Below are 15,377 nucleotides of genomic sequence, written 5' to 3'. Positions count from 1 at the left end.
GGATGCATGCACTGTCCTGTCACCATTTGAGGAAGCCACGAGGATGGTGAGCAGTGGCAGTGCATGCATCAGTGACACTGTCCCCCTTGTCCAACTGTTGGAGCACACGCTGGATGGTATAATGGACAGGGCACTTGAGGCAGAACAGGGGCAGGAAGAGGAGGACTTCCTTAGCTCTCAAGGCCCCCTTTATCCAGACAGTGTTCCTGCGTGCCCGCCGATCACACAGGAAGAGGACGAGGAGGAGGAGGAGGATTGTGTCAGCATGGAGGTGGAGCCTGGCACTCAGCATCAGCAGCAGTCTTTAAGGGATCATTTACAGCCCCAAGAAACCCATGGACTTGTACGTGGCTGGGAGGAGGTGGCTGCGGATCATGTCATCCTTAGTGACCCAGAGGACTCCGGACCGAATCCTGCGGAAGGATCCTCATATTCGTGGTATCAAGGAGAGTGATCAATACTGGCTGGCAACCCTCCTTGATCCACGTTACAAGGGTAAGGTTGCGGACCTTATCTTGCCGTCGCAGATGGAGCAGAGGATGAAACGACTTCGGGAGGCCTTGCAGAAAGGTCTGTGCAACGCTTTCCCAGAGACTGGGAGGTTACAAACTCCTGTTCCTGGACAACGTGTTGCTGAGGCTTCGGTCAGTCAAAGAAGGAGCAGTTTAGAAGGTGGCCGTCTGACTGATGTGTTCAGACAATTTTTTAGTCCGCAGCCCCAAGGTATGATCGGCTACTCATAAAAATGAGTCTTGGATCACCACCAGCTACCAAGCACCTGCTGATGATGTAACCGACTGCCTATGCTGATGCTGAGTGGCTATCCTGTTGTGCTGAGTGATTACCCTCTTCCTCCTCAATGATCATGCTGATAGCTTGTAAGAAGATCTTTGGTTCTGGGCGCCGCCACCAGTGGCTAAGGCCCAATTTTTCAGCCCCTGTTTAACAAGGGCTTGTAATTACAAATTTTTGATGCAATATTTTGCAGGAGGGTTCGTTGCTGCGCTCAACTAGAGTATCTGTGAGGGGTTGCAGTGTTGTGGCACCAGCACCAGTGCCTAAGGCCCAATTTTTCAGCCCCCGTTTAACAGGGGCGTGTAATTACAATTTTTGATGCAATACTTTGCAGCAGGGCTCGTTCCTGCGCTCCAACTAGAGTATCTGTGAGGGGTTGCAGTGTTGTGGCACCAGCACCAGTGCCTAAGGCCCAATTTTTCTGCCCCTGTTTAACAGGGGCGTGTACCGTATATACTCGTGTATAAGTCAAATTTTTCAGCCCCTTTTTTGGGGCTGAAAGTGCCCCCTTCGACTTATACACGAGTCCCCGCCGTCTGCCTACATGATCAGCGTGTCATGCAGGCAGACGGCGGCCAGCGTGTGCTGCATAGACTCGGCAGCGGCTCTCACTGTTCAAAAGCCGCGCCTCCTCGTCTGTGATAGGCAGTCAGTGTACAGCCTATCACAGACATTCTCTCATCCTCGTCCGTGGTATGAGGATGAGAGAATGTCCGTGATAGGCTGACCGCTGACTGCTGGGAAATGGAGTTTTTTGGATGAGGAGGAGGCACGGCTTTTGAACAGTGAATGGCCGCCGAATACTACACGCTGATCGGTGCAGAGCGGCGCACGGAGGATGCACAGGACACAGGTAGGATGCACACACACACACATATACACATACACAGGTACATATACACATATACACAGGTACATGACACAGGTACATATACACATGACACATGCACATATACACAGGGCACAGGACACATGACACATATGCACAGGACACATGATACATGCACAGGACACAGGGAGGTATACAGCTGCAGATGGGCATTGTTGACCCTCTTTTTCCACTTGCAGTATCTGCTGCATTTTTCACCCTGGTCTTATACTCGGGTCAATAAGTTTTTCCCATTTTTCTGTGGTAAATTAGGGCCTCGACTTATACTCGGAACCACTTATACTCGAGTATATACGGTAATTACAATTTTTGATGCAATACTTTGCAGCAGGGCTCGTTCCTGCGCTCCAACTAGAGTATCTGTGAGGGGTTGCAGTGTTGTGGCACCAGCACCAGTGCCTAAGGCCCAATTTTTTAGCCCCTGTTTAACAGGGGCATGTAATTACAATTTTTGATGCAATACTTTGCAGCAGGGCTCGTTTCTGTGCTCCAACTAGAGTATCTGTGAGGGGTTGCAGTGTTGTGGCACCAGCACCAGTGCCTAAGGCCCAATTTTTCTGCCCCTGTTCAACAGGGACATGTAATTACAATTCTTGATCTAATATTTCACAGCAGGGCCAATTCCAGTGCCCACCAAGAGTAACTTTGAGGACTTACAGTGTTGTGGCACCAGCACCACCACCATCACTAAAGGCCCAATTTTTCTGCCCCTGTTCAACGGGGGCATGTAATTACAATTCTTGATCTAATATTTCACAGCAGGGCCCTGTGAGGGCTTAGAGTGTTGTGGAACCACCAACACCTAAGGCCCCAATTTCTGCAGAGTATATAGGGCAGGCCCCTACTTTCAAACATCCAACTTACAAACGACTCCTACTTGTAAACGGAAGGAGACAACAGTAAGTGAGTTGAAATCTACCCCTTGAAAGGGAAATTCTCTCCTGTAAGAGTTAATATGGGAAAAACGTTTCTCCTTTCCACTGATGCTTTAACACCAATCCTTGTTTCACTAAAAAACCCAAATTTTCTAAAAACATTTATCATTGGGACAGAAAGTGAGGTGAAATCTTCTGGAGAGGAGCACAGACAGCAAAACAAATGTCACAGGTGTGATAACCCTTCCCTATGTTTTCCAAAAAGCTTAAAATAGATTTTTTGGCTGGAGCTAAACACATTAAAAATGTACCAGTTCAAAATTACAAACAGATTCTACTTAACAACAAACCTACAGTCCCTGTCTTGTTTGCACCGCCTGTATACTGCTGTTCAGAGTATATAGGGCCTGGTGGCCCCACGCCTTTCCTTTTTTTAATTTTGGTGCAGGGTTCCCCTTAATAACCATACAAGACCCAAAGGGCCTGGTACTGGACTGGGGGGTACCCATGCCGTTTGTCTCATTGATTTTCATCCATTTTGCCAGGACCCAACATTTCATTAAAGCCGCAAGCAGTTTTAAATGACTTTTATTCCTTTAAAAATGTCATTTTGTGCAGAGACTGTTCTAAGCACGGGAAACACACGCCACTTTACAGGCATACTATAGACAACCCCCAGGTATGATATTTAAAGGAATATTTCACTTTTTTTTTACTTTAAGCATCATTAACCGGTTCAATACAGGGCATTTTCACCCCCTTCCTTCCCAGACCAATTTTTAGTTTTCAGCGCTGTCGCACTTTAAACGACATGCGCAGTCGTGCGATGTTGTACCCAAACAAAATTGACATCCTTTTTTCCCACAAATAGAGCTTTCTTTTGGTGGTATTTGATCACCTCTGCATTTTTTTTTTTTTTTGCGCTATAAACAAAAGAAGAGCGACAATTTTGAAAAAAACACAATATTTTTTACTTTTTGCTATAGTAAATATACCAATTTAAATAAAAAAAAAAAAATGTTTTCCTAAATTTCGGCCGATACGTATTCTTCTACATATTTTTGGTAAAAAAAATCGCAATAAGCGTATATTGATTGGTTTGTGCAAAAGTTATAGCGTTTACAAAATACGGGATAGATTTATGGCATTTTTAAAAATTGGTATTTATTTTTTTTACTAGTAATAGGGGCGATCGCGATTTTTTTTCGTGACAGCGACATTATGGCGGACACATTGGACACTTTTGACACATTTTTGGGACCATTCACATTTATACAGCGATCAATGCTATAAAAGTGCATTGATTACTGTATAAGTGTGACAGGCAGGGAAGGGGTTAACCACTAGGGGGAGACGAGGGGTTAAATGTTTCCTAGGGGACTGATTATAACTGTAGGGGGCGAGGACGTACAAGGGGAGGAGACCGATCGGTGTTCCTCTGTACTGGGAACACAGATCGGTCTCCTCTCAACTGACAGGACGTGGATCTGTGTGTTTACACACACAGATCCACGGTCCGGTCCGGTTAACGGGCAATCGCGGGTGCCCGGCAGACATCGCACCCGCTGGGCACACGCACCGGGTCCCGAGCAACGCGGCGGGCGCACGCGCGCCCCCGGCGGCACGCACGCGCCCCCTAGACTGCCGGGAAGCCCAGGCCGTCATATGACGTCCACCCAGGATGGGAGATCCCATCTGTGGATGTCATTTGACTATGGCCGGGTAGTAAAGTGGTTAAAATCACTGCTCCCGAAAAAACGTCCGTTTTTAAAACTTTTTTGCATTGATACATGTCCCCTGTGGCAGGACCCGGGTCCCCAAACCCTTTTTAGGACAATACCATGCAAATTAGCCTTTAAAATTAGCACTTTTGATTTTTCAATGGGGTTCTAACGTTTGTGCGAATTTTCGGTCCGTTCGCAGGTTCTGGTGTGAACCGATCCGGGGGGGGGGGGGTGTTCGGCTCATCCCTACTCTTTGGTTGTAATCTTGGCCTCCAAAGCCGCCCGATCCGAGTCGGACAAGCTCGGGAGGACAAGATCCCCCAATAATGCATGCAGGACCGACTGATCATATGTTGGGATGGGTGCGTAGAGAGCTGAAAATATATCCTGAAATTCAGCCATAATAGCAGAAGGGTCACTATCCAGCTCCCCATTTCTAGATTTGATGGCAGGGATATTCGCAATGTGGTTACAGTCAGCTACCAGCATGGCTAACAATTTACCGTTTTTGTCTCCCTCTGAAAAAAGAGAATTAGCTCTATTACTAGCCTCCGTGTGAACAAAAAAAGAAAATACTTGGAAGTTCAACCGAAGGCTCAAGTGTCCGACAGATCAATTGAATGCTCTTGTGACTTCCAGAAAGTTCCACTTAATAGAAGAAAAAGAGAGCAAAGAGCAGTACAGCGCAACAGTTGAATGGTAAAGAAAAAGACAAGTGACTGGATAAATAACTAGATCCATCTAGTGGCTTTGATACATGTTAGGCTCAGTAATGGGGAAATAAAACCTGAGAGATCAGGAATACATTCTCTTCAGGGGAAAAAAAAAAAATATATATATATATATATATATATATATATATAGAGAGAGAGAGAGAGAGAGAGAGAGAGAGAGAGAGAGAGAGAGAGAGAGAGAGAGAGAGAGGACCATGTCAAGGCACAACAGGTGCAATAAAATGAAAGGGCATATACTTATCCGGTCCCGGGTAATCTTCAGGGGTTTCTGTCCAGCCACTCGCAAGCGTCCAGTGGGTTATCAACTTCAGCACTCCATTGTGCTGGACATGCAACCTGCTAGGATATAACATGCTGTATTGGATATTCTTATCACGCATTCTTTTCTGGATATCGTTGAAAAAGCGCCTCTTTTTCTGGGTTTCCGCAGAGAAATCAGGGAATAACATCAACCGGGTATTCTAAAACTTCAGATCCTGGTGTTTCCTGGATACTACTAAAATCATGTCGTGGTCCCTGTAATTCAGGTATCTGACCAGAAACAGATGGGAGAACTCACCAGGGGGACGTCTGCCTGTGGGAACCCAGTGTGCCCGTTCAACCTCATAAGTTGGAGGGAGCTCCCCCAATTCCAGTAGCTGTTTAAAGAACTGTTCAGCAAACATGGTGGGATAAGTCCCTTCAGCCCCCTCTGGCAGTCCCACTACTCTCACATTGTTCCTTCTCTGCCTGTCTTCTGCGTCATCAGCTTTATTTTGCAGCATACACCATGTCTTGTAACTCAGACAATTGGGTGCCCTGGGAATGGCAAGCATCTTCTACCACTGAAATCCTGTCCTCGGCTACTGTGAGTCTGCCTCTTATCTTATCCAGATCATGTCGGATTAGTGTGCACTCAGTGGTTAAGCCATCATTGCTCACCATCACCGCCCCCATGCTGACATCAATCACTTCCAGGACGGGTCTGGTGATGTACTTTTGAGCATTTTCCTGCTCAGGAGAGGCAGACAGGGAACTTCCAGAGCCAGAATCATGTGCTGCAGCCGTGTTTGCCATCTTCCTGGCCTGCTTCCTGGAGCTTTTAGTTGAGTGAGGAGATGACAAGATGGCACCCTTTTAATGTCTAGCAGTGCTGCAATAAGGTCTGGTACCGCCGGTACCGAAAAGCAGGAAGGAAAGCTCCTAAAAACAGATAATTGTGCAGGAGAGATGTGGAGCTCCTGGGAAACCCATCCTGCCTTGCTCACATCCGGTCACATCCCCTCAGAGCATGGCACGGGCCCCAGGACAACGTCAATCTGTGACGAAACTAGTCGGACGGACAACGTGCTGATGTCATTGCGACATGCGAAGTCCCTGAAGCGCGGGCGCTCTGTTTTTAGTACCAGCCGGTATATTATCCTTTTTAAGAGAGATGTTCTCCTCCTTTTTAAAAAAATTTATTACTCTGAAATAAAAAAGCGTTGGATCTTATGCTATGTGAAGCATCCCCTTTTTTTCTGAGTGGGACATCTGTGAATACCCGCACGTGTGAGAACAAGAGAGAGATTGATTACTGGACCCTGGCGTGCTGAGCAGACTGCAGCCCAAAGGCCCTGGCATGGTAAACAGCCATAGGCGTTTTGACCTTTTTAGAGGTTGAATCTTTCTGGTAAGCAGGCATTTTTCTCTGGTGATGGTCACATGCGGTGTGGATAACATATTGAATATCTGGAATACATCTATGAATTGTGATTGGGAATTCAGGAGTGTGACTACCTTTTTTTTTCACTACCTCAAGCTCTGGATCTGCCTTTTTTTCTATCACGTAAGACTGCAATATTGGATGTATTTTTAACTTTCTTCCTGGAATAAGGACTTTTTATTGCATCAATATTTTGTTGACATTCTTATTATTAGTATGTTCTGTTAAATGCTATGCGCGACTCTGTCCTTGGTTATATTGATTTTTTGTGATATCGCACATGAGAGTTGCTGCTTCTTTCTGAATTATCATTTCATTTGTAGTGCTGTTATAAATAAGCACAGTTTTTCTCCCCTTATATAAGAGAAGCATGGCCAAAAAAGCTTTGACCATGCTTCTCCTTTAAATTGGCTGTTAAGTCAGCACATGTCTTTCTGTCATTATTGGCTACTGTATTTAGCAATTTTGGAGTAAATTAGTTGTCGGCATCTCTCAAACCACCCAGCTCACAGCCAAAAAAATTTTTTTGGGTAGAGTAGGGAATGGTTATGACCCTTATTTGGAGGTAATAACCATTCTTAGACAGTTGCCACCAGAACAGGTTCCCACATTGTGAAAATTTCCTCCCATTCTGGTTACAGCTCAAAAGTTGGACTAAGACCAGTAGATGGGTGAACACAGGCCACAATAACAACCTGACAACATGTAGCCGGGTGCCCGGCTGGCTGCTTTCCCATCGCTCACCTTGCTGTGGGCAATATCTGTGTTCTTCTACCCATTCCTCCTCCCCCCCTCCCTCTCTGTAGTTGTCTGCAGTGGCAGTGGTGTGCGTCAGTAGTTAAGGGAACTTGAGCATGCAGCAGCATGAAACATTGGGAGATGTAGTCTGGGGGGAAGCACTGGCGGCAGAGGTCAATGCAGCTGGAACTACACACGTGCAAAATCCCTACAAAAGTAGGAGAGGGGAGGGAGATTTTTCCAAGCTTTGCAGCTTTAAGCTGGGGCTTGCTGTGTGGGATTGGAGATGAAGAGACCGGTTGCTGATGTGCAGAGGCCAGAGGCAAGCCACTGAGTGCTGGACAAAAGCCACTGGATTGCTGAGGACTGAGCCACTGAGGACCAGGTTGTGCTTATTTTGTCACTGTTAGCAGTTCAGTATCACATTTCCTCTTTATGCTGTTCATTTGTTTATACGGTTTACTAGAATTTTTTTTATGGAAAATTTTGTTTAGTTTTGGTTCATTGTCAATCGTAAAATACATCATTTCGTTCTGTTATATTGGTTATGTTATGTTAATATGTTTTCCAATAATTCGTTATTTCTGTAGAGTGTCGATATTCGTTATACTGAATCTTAAATCATGTTGAATTAATTTGTTATATGCGCTATCATTTTGTTCGTATTAGTTGAAATTCGATATTTATGTATGTATATATATTCATGATAATGATTCGTAGTTTGGAAAGGCGTTTGTTTATTGAATCTTTTAACACACACAATGACAATATCTCTTCTCCTCTGCTCAAATACAATACAACACCCTTCTCACTCAGTTCTCAGGAATGCACTTTGCCAGTAATCCAACCTCCGGCACAAAATTAATCAGCTGATTGGACTGTAAGATTTACTTTGAGATGACCTTTTGTTTCATTAGATCTTTAACAAATTACCGAATCATGTTGAATTCATTCGCTTTCGCTATAATTTCTTTTGTATTAGTTGAAATTCGATATTTATGTATGTATATTGATTCGTGATAACGACTCGTAGTTTGGAAAGTTGTTTGTGTATTGAATCTATTAACACACACAATGACAATATCTCTTCTCCTCTGCTCAAATACAATACAACACCCTTCTCACTCAGTTCTCAGGAATGCACTTTGCCAGTAATCCAACCTCCAGCACAAAATTAATCAGCTGATTGGACTATAAGATTTACTTTGAGTTGACCTTTTGTTTCATTAGATCTTTAACGAATTACCGAATCATGTCGAATTTATTCTTTATATCCGTTATAATTTCTTTCGTATTAGTTGAAATTCATTCTTTTTTTATTCGGACATTCGGATGCATCCAAATGTCTGAAAGATGCAAAATTCGGACGAATTTCGATTCGTTATGAAACCAATTGCACAAGCCTAGGGTTTACTGTTTATGCTGCTCTTTGCTTCTGATACTAAATTAGATTTGCTTAGTACCACGGTGATCTAGATTACCTATCATATTAGCCTTATATTCTGGTGAGTTAGTTTATTACCTTCAAACAAATCCGTTTACCTGTCTATTGATTTCTGTGCATTTTTTTTAAGTTGCTTGGTAATAATATATTTATTTTATTTACTACATAACCCAGTGCCTATTTCTTATATGCTAACATGGTTGTGGGTAGTATACTACTAACTGAGTTCATAGGTGTTTGCAGCATCTCATTACCTAACCGGGTATGTCAGAAGGACCAAAGTAGTTCTTAGAGTCGTGGCAAAGAACAGAGAACCTGTCATTCCAAGCGGCTCCTCCAAGGGTAAGCGCTACACACATACAGTACAGTATTAACCAAAACATTATACATATTTTACATAATAGGCACCAGAATTTTTTGTGATATCAGATGCATGTCATCCTCACGCAACAGCATTAGGAAAGTAAGGTGCAGCACTAAAAAGAGCACTCAGGCTCTTCTTCATGTACATGTGCTGACAGGAGGTTAGGGTACAGAAGTCAACAATAATAGTGTCTAGCTGATCCTTTATCCAATCAGCAGGCTGCGAAAAAGAAGGTGACAACAATGAATTTCTAAGTGGTTCTAAAGGCTGATGTCACGGTACTACTACAGTGAGCCCACAGGCGAGCAGGTGACATGGGATCCCCCAGGGTGTGGAGTCTAAGGGCCAGACGGTATTCTGCCAGGGACCCCCTTACAAGGGTTTGGGCTTAGCTGCGTGCTGACTCCAGGTCACGATCCCCGGGTTCACCCCGCTCGCTAGGGGAGTACCTGAAGACACTGTCAGACATGAATGGATAGATGGATGAAGCAAAGGAGAGCCGGATAGCGAGCCAAGGTTAGGGCAGGCAGCAGTCAACATAATCAGGAGAACTAGCCAAGTGGGTACACAAGAGATCAGTTCACGAGAGGTCAGGTTAAAGCAGGTTACATGAAGGGAGCTCAGAAACAAGTGTTGCTCAAGGAACCAGAAACTGGTCTGAGTGGATTTTAAATAGAGAAGCACATGGGAGGCTGGACAGGAAGTATCAGCAAGGAAGTATATAAAAGACAACAGGTGAAGCCAGTGACACCCATAACTGCTGAGTGCACCAAGAGCTGAACAAGCTGTGGAACAACAGGAACCAGCCGACCTACAGCAGTAACAGGTAAGACACAGATCAGCACCGCAGCCGATCTGTGACAGCTGAAAGTTTTTTATAGAATGAATGATGGTTAAAAACTTTCAGTGTGCAGTTCCCCCCTCAGCCCCCCCCCCCAATACTTACCTAAGCCAGATTGCAATCCAGCGGCTCTCTCGGGTCTCTGCCACCTCATTGGCCATTGGCTCCCGCTGCAGCCAGTGAGAAAGGAGCCAGGGCAGGCATCGATCCATACTCTCTGTGTCCATAAGCCAGCTTGGGAGTGAGCATGCACAAGTGACCCCATAGGAAGTGGCTTGCTATGGGGGCACTCAGCAAGGGACCCGAGAAGAAGAGGATCAGGGCTGCTCTGTGCAAAACCATTGCACAGAGCAGGTAAGTATGACATGTTTGTTATTTAAAAAAAAATCCTTTACAAACACTTTAATGCCTACAGAGAAAGTGGTGTCATCTAGGGATGAGCTTTCTGTTCGAGTCGAACATTACTTCGACTCGAACATTGGCTGTTCGCCCATTAGTCAAAAACCAAACATTATAGGCCATTCGCGCCAAACTCGAGCGGCGCGTAACGGCCCATAATACCCTGCAGGAGAGCAGTGTATTGCTGTATGATGATTGGCCAGAGCACGCGCCATGACCTGCATGTTTGGCCAATCACATCGCCTTCAGCTAAGAGAGCCATAATTGGCCAAAGACAGCGTGCCTTTTGTCCAAGTCCACGCCCCACACTATATTAGGCCGCCTGCACGTCGGCCTTGTGTAATGTGTTGTTGGCGTGGATGGAGAGAGAGTCTCATTTAGATTGAGCAGGCAGGCAGATTATTCAGTTGGCTGCAGTGTATTTAATATATGCTGTATATACAGATAGTCTCATATATATATATATATATATATATATATATATATATATATATAAATATATATATATATAGTCACTGCATACAGTTTAGCTATATCTCACTGCAGGCCGTTCCTGGTGTACTGTTTCTAATATACTTCTAGCAGGCAGGTGATTCAGTTAGCTTCAGTGTATTTAATATGTATATATACAGGTAGTCTCGTATATATACAGTTACAATAAAAAGTATGTGAACCTTTTTGGAATTATATGGATTTCTGCACAAATTGGTCATAAAATGTGATCTGATCTTCATCTAAGTCACAACAATAGACAATCACAGTCTGCTTAAACTAATAACACACAAATAATTAAATGTTACCATGTTTTTATTGAACACACCATGTAAACATTCACAGTGAAGGTGGAAAAAGTATGTGAACCTTTGGATTTAATAACTGGTTGAACCTCCTTTGGCAGCAATAACTTCAACCAAACGTTTCCTGTAGTTGCAGATCAGACATGCACAATGGTCAGGAGTAATTCTTGACCATTCCTCATTACAGAACTGTTTCAGTTCAGCAATATTCTTGGGATGTCTGGTGTGAATTGCTTTCTTGAGGTCATGCCACAGCATCTCAATCGGGTTGAGGTCAGGGCTCTGACTGGGCCACTCCAGAAGGCGTATTTTCTTCTGTTTAAGCCATTCTGTTGTTGATTTACTTCTATGCTTTGGGTCATTGTCCTGTTGCAACACCCATCTTCTGTTGAGCTTCAGCTGGTGGACAAATGGCCTTAAGTTCTCCTGCAAAATGTCTTGATAAACTTGGGAATTCATTTTTCCTTTGATGATAGCAATCTGTCCAGGCCCTGACGAAGCAAAGCAGCCCCAAACCATGATGCCCCCACCACCATACTTCACAGTTGGAATGAGATTTTGATGTTGGTGTGCTGTGCCCTTTTTTTTTCTCCACACATAGTGTTTTGTATTTCTTCCAAACAACTCAAATTTGGTTTTATCTGTCCACAAAATACCAGTACTACCAGTACTGCTGTGGAACATCCAGGTGCTCTTTTGCAAACTGTAAACGTGCAGCAATGTTTTTGGACAGCAGTGGCTTCCTCTGTAGTATCCCCCCATGAAATCCATTCTTGTTTAGTGTTTTACGTATCATAGATTCGCTAACAGGGATGTTAGGATATGCCAAAGACTTTTGTAAGTCTTTAGCTGACACTCTAGGATTCTTCTTCACCTCATTGAGCAGTCTGCGCTGTGCTCTTGCAGTCATCTTTACAGGACGCTCACTCTTAGGGAAAGTAGCAGCAGTGCTGAACTTTCTCCATGTATAGACAATTTGTCTTACCGTGGACTGATAAACAGCAAGGCTTTTGGAGATACTTTTATAACCCTTTCCAGCTTTATGCAAGTCAACAATTCTTAATCGTAGGTCTTCTAAGAGCTGTTTTGTGCGAGGCATCATTCACATCAGGCAATGCTTCTTGTGAAAAGCAAACCCAGAACTGGTGTGTGTTTTTTATAGGGCAGGGCAGCTGTAACCAACACCTGCAATCTCATCTCATTGATTGGACTCCAGTTAGCTGACACCTCACTCCAATTAGCTCTTGGAGATCTCATTAGTCTAGGGGTTCACATACTTTTTCCACCTGCACTGTGAATGTTTACATGGTGTGTTCAATAAAAACATGGTAACATTTAATTCTTTGTGTGTTATTAGTTTAAGCAGACTGTGATTGTCTATTGTTTTGACTTAGATGAAGATCAGATCGCATTTTATGACCAATTTGTGCAGAAATCCATATAATTCCAAAAGGGTTCACATACTTTTTATTGCAACTGTATATATATATATATATAATCACCGCATACAGTTTAGCTATATCTCACTGCAGGCTGTTCCTGACGTACTGTTTCTAATATACTTCTGGCAGGCAGGTTATTCAGTTAGCTGCAGTGTATTTAATATCACCTTGAGGCGATTCAGTTCGCATTTGCAGCGCTTTACAAATCATTCATTCATTCATTCATTCAATATATATATATATATATATATATATATATATATATATATACAGATAGTCTCGTGTGTATATATATATATATATATATATATATATATATATATATATATATATATATATATTCACTGCATACAGTTTAGCTATATCTCACTGCAAGCCGTTCCTGGCGTACTGTTTCTAATATACTTCTGGCAGGCAGGTTATTTAGTTAGCTGCAGTGTATTTAATATTTAATATATGTAGCGCTGGTAGATTTTTAATCTACCGCTGATAGGTAAATCTTGTGGGTTATTTGTTAGAGGAAGTTAGATTTGCCTCTGTTCCAGCTTGCGTGTAGTTCCACACTGTGCCGGTGGGTGTCGTTGTCACCATGGGCCAGTGGTGGCCAGTGGGTGGAGGTGGTCCTCCGAGTTGCATTCTGGGAGAGGGTATTTATGGGACAGATGCCATGTTCTGGGGTTCGTTTTTCAGCCACCTGCTGGCACTCCTGGCCAACAGGTATGCGTTAAGAGTACCACCTCGCGGTCCTCCGTTCCAGAGGCCCACGTCGCTGCGGCGTGTGGGTGGGCCCAGAAGCCTGTCTGGGGCCTACCACAGCAGCAGAGGAATAGTCCTGAGCTGTCTATCCTGAGTGAAGAAGCTGGACAACCGAGAAGATCCCAGGGGAGGACCCGTCATGGAAGGATCATGCAGAGTGCTGGTCTGGAGAGGGGCCTGGTGACTCGGTTGGAGGACGTATCCTGAAGTAATCTTACTGCATAGTACTGCCGGGTTGGCTTAAAGGTTCAAGTACTGTGTCAGACATTCATCACAAACCAATACATCCTGTGGCAGAGGATCGTACGGGTTTTATTTCAAACAAGTCTGTGGCAGAGACTTTTGTTCGTGCTACGTACTGTACTGGCTGCTAGGCAAGTGAGAGAGGCCTATCCAGGCGGGCAAAGATTCAGTCCCACAAGGGGGAGACTATTCAACTACAAGTGTTCAATTCCAAATAGTGATCTAAAGAATACTAAAGGAAGGTATTTAAGCTTCCCTGCAGCTTTCCTTCTGCCTCTTTCCTGCTACTTCCTTTATTTGTTCATTAAAGCATTGGAAAACATACGCAAGTGTTTGGTGCTTATATCGTCCAGAGGTAAACTCAACGGAACCCTAGACCCGGTGCCGGTGAAACAGAGGTATCGAGAGTGAAGGTAACAGCCCGCTTTAATCCAGCAGCTCCACCGAGAGTTATTGCTACATATATATTTACAACTCTCGTATATATACTGTATGTACCCACTGTATCCAGTTTAGCTATATCTGACTGCAGGCCGTTCCTGGTGTACTGTTTCTCATATACTTCAGGCAGTATACACAGTATACAGTGCTATGCACCCATAGGGGTTTATTTACTAATGGCAAATCCACTTAGCACTGCGAGTGCACTTGAAAGTGCACTAAAAGTGCACTTAGAAGTAAAGTCACTGTAGATCCAAGGGGGATATGCAAGGATAATAAAAAACAGCATCTTAACTTGCACATGATTGGATGATAAAATCAGCAGAGCTTCCACTCATTTCATATCTACCCCTTAGATTTAGAGTGACTGCACTTCCAAGGGCACTTGCAGTGCAAAGTGGATTTACCTTTCGTAAATAACCCCATAGTGTAGTTGCTCACACTTTTCTGGTGGTCAATACCGTACACCAATAGTTGTTATTACACTTCTGTTGGTGTACACAGTACCGTGCACACCTAGTGCAGTTGCTACTACTTTCCTGGTGGTGTACACAATACATACAGTGCACCCATCATTTTTATTACACTTCTGTTGGTGTACACTGTACCGTGCACCCCTAATGCAGATGCTACTACTTTCCTGGTGGTGTACACAATACATACAGTGTACCCATAGTTGTTATTATACTTCTGTTGGTGTACACAGTACCGTGCACCCATAGTGCAGTTGCTACTACTTTCCTGGTGGTGTACACAATACATACAGTGCACCCATAGTTGTTATTACACTTCTGTTGGTGTACATAGTACCGTGCACCCATAGTGAAGTTGCTACTACTTTCCTGATGGTGTACACAATACATACAGTGCACCCATAGTTGTTATTAAACTTCTGTTGGTGTACACTATACCGTGCTCCCCTAGTGCAGATGCTACTACTTTCCTGGTGGTGTACACAATACATACAGTGTACCCATAGTTGTTATTATACTTCTGTTGGTGTACACAGTACCGTGCACCCATAGTGCAGTTGCTACTACTTTCCTGGTGGTGTACACAATACATACAGTACACCCATAGTTGTTAACATACTTCTGTTGGTGTACATAGTACCATGCACCCATAGTGAAGTTGCTACTACTTTCCTGGTGGTGTACACAATACATACAGTGCACCCATAGTTGTTATTAAACTTCTGTTGCTGTTCACAG

This window comes from Aquarana catesbeiana, linkage group LG02 (genome assembly GCF_042186555.1).
Source record: "Aquarana catesbeiana isolate 2022-GZ linkage group LG02, ASM4218655v1, whole genome shotgun sequence".
Classification (NCBI taxonomy): Eukaryota; Metazoa; Chordata; class Amphibia; order Anura; family Ranidae; genus Aquarana; species Aquarana catesbeiana.
This window is presented reverse-complemented; position numbering follows the sequence as displayed.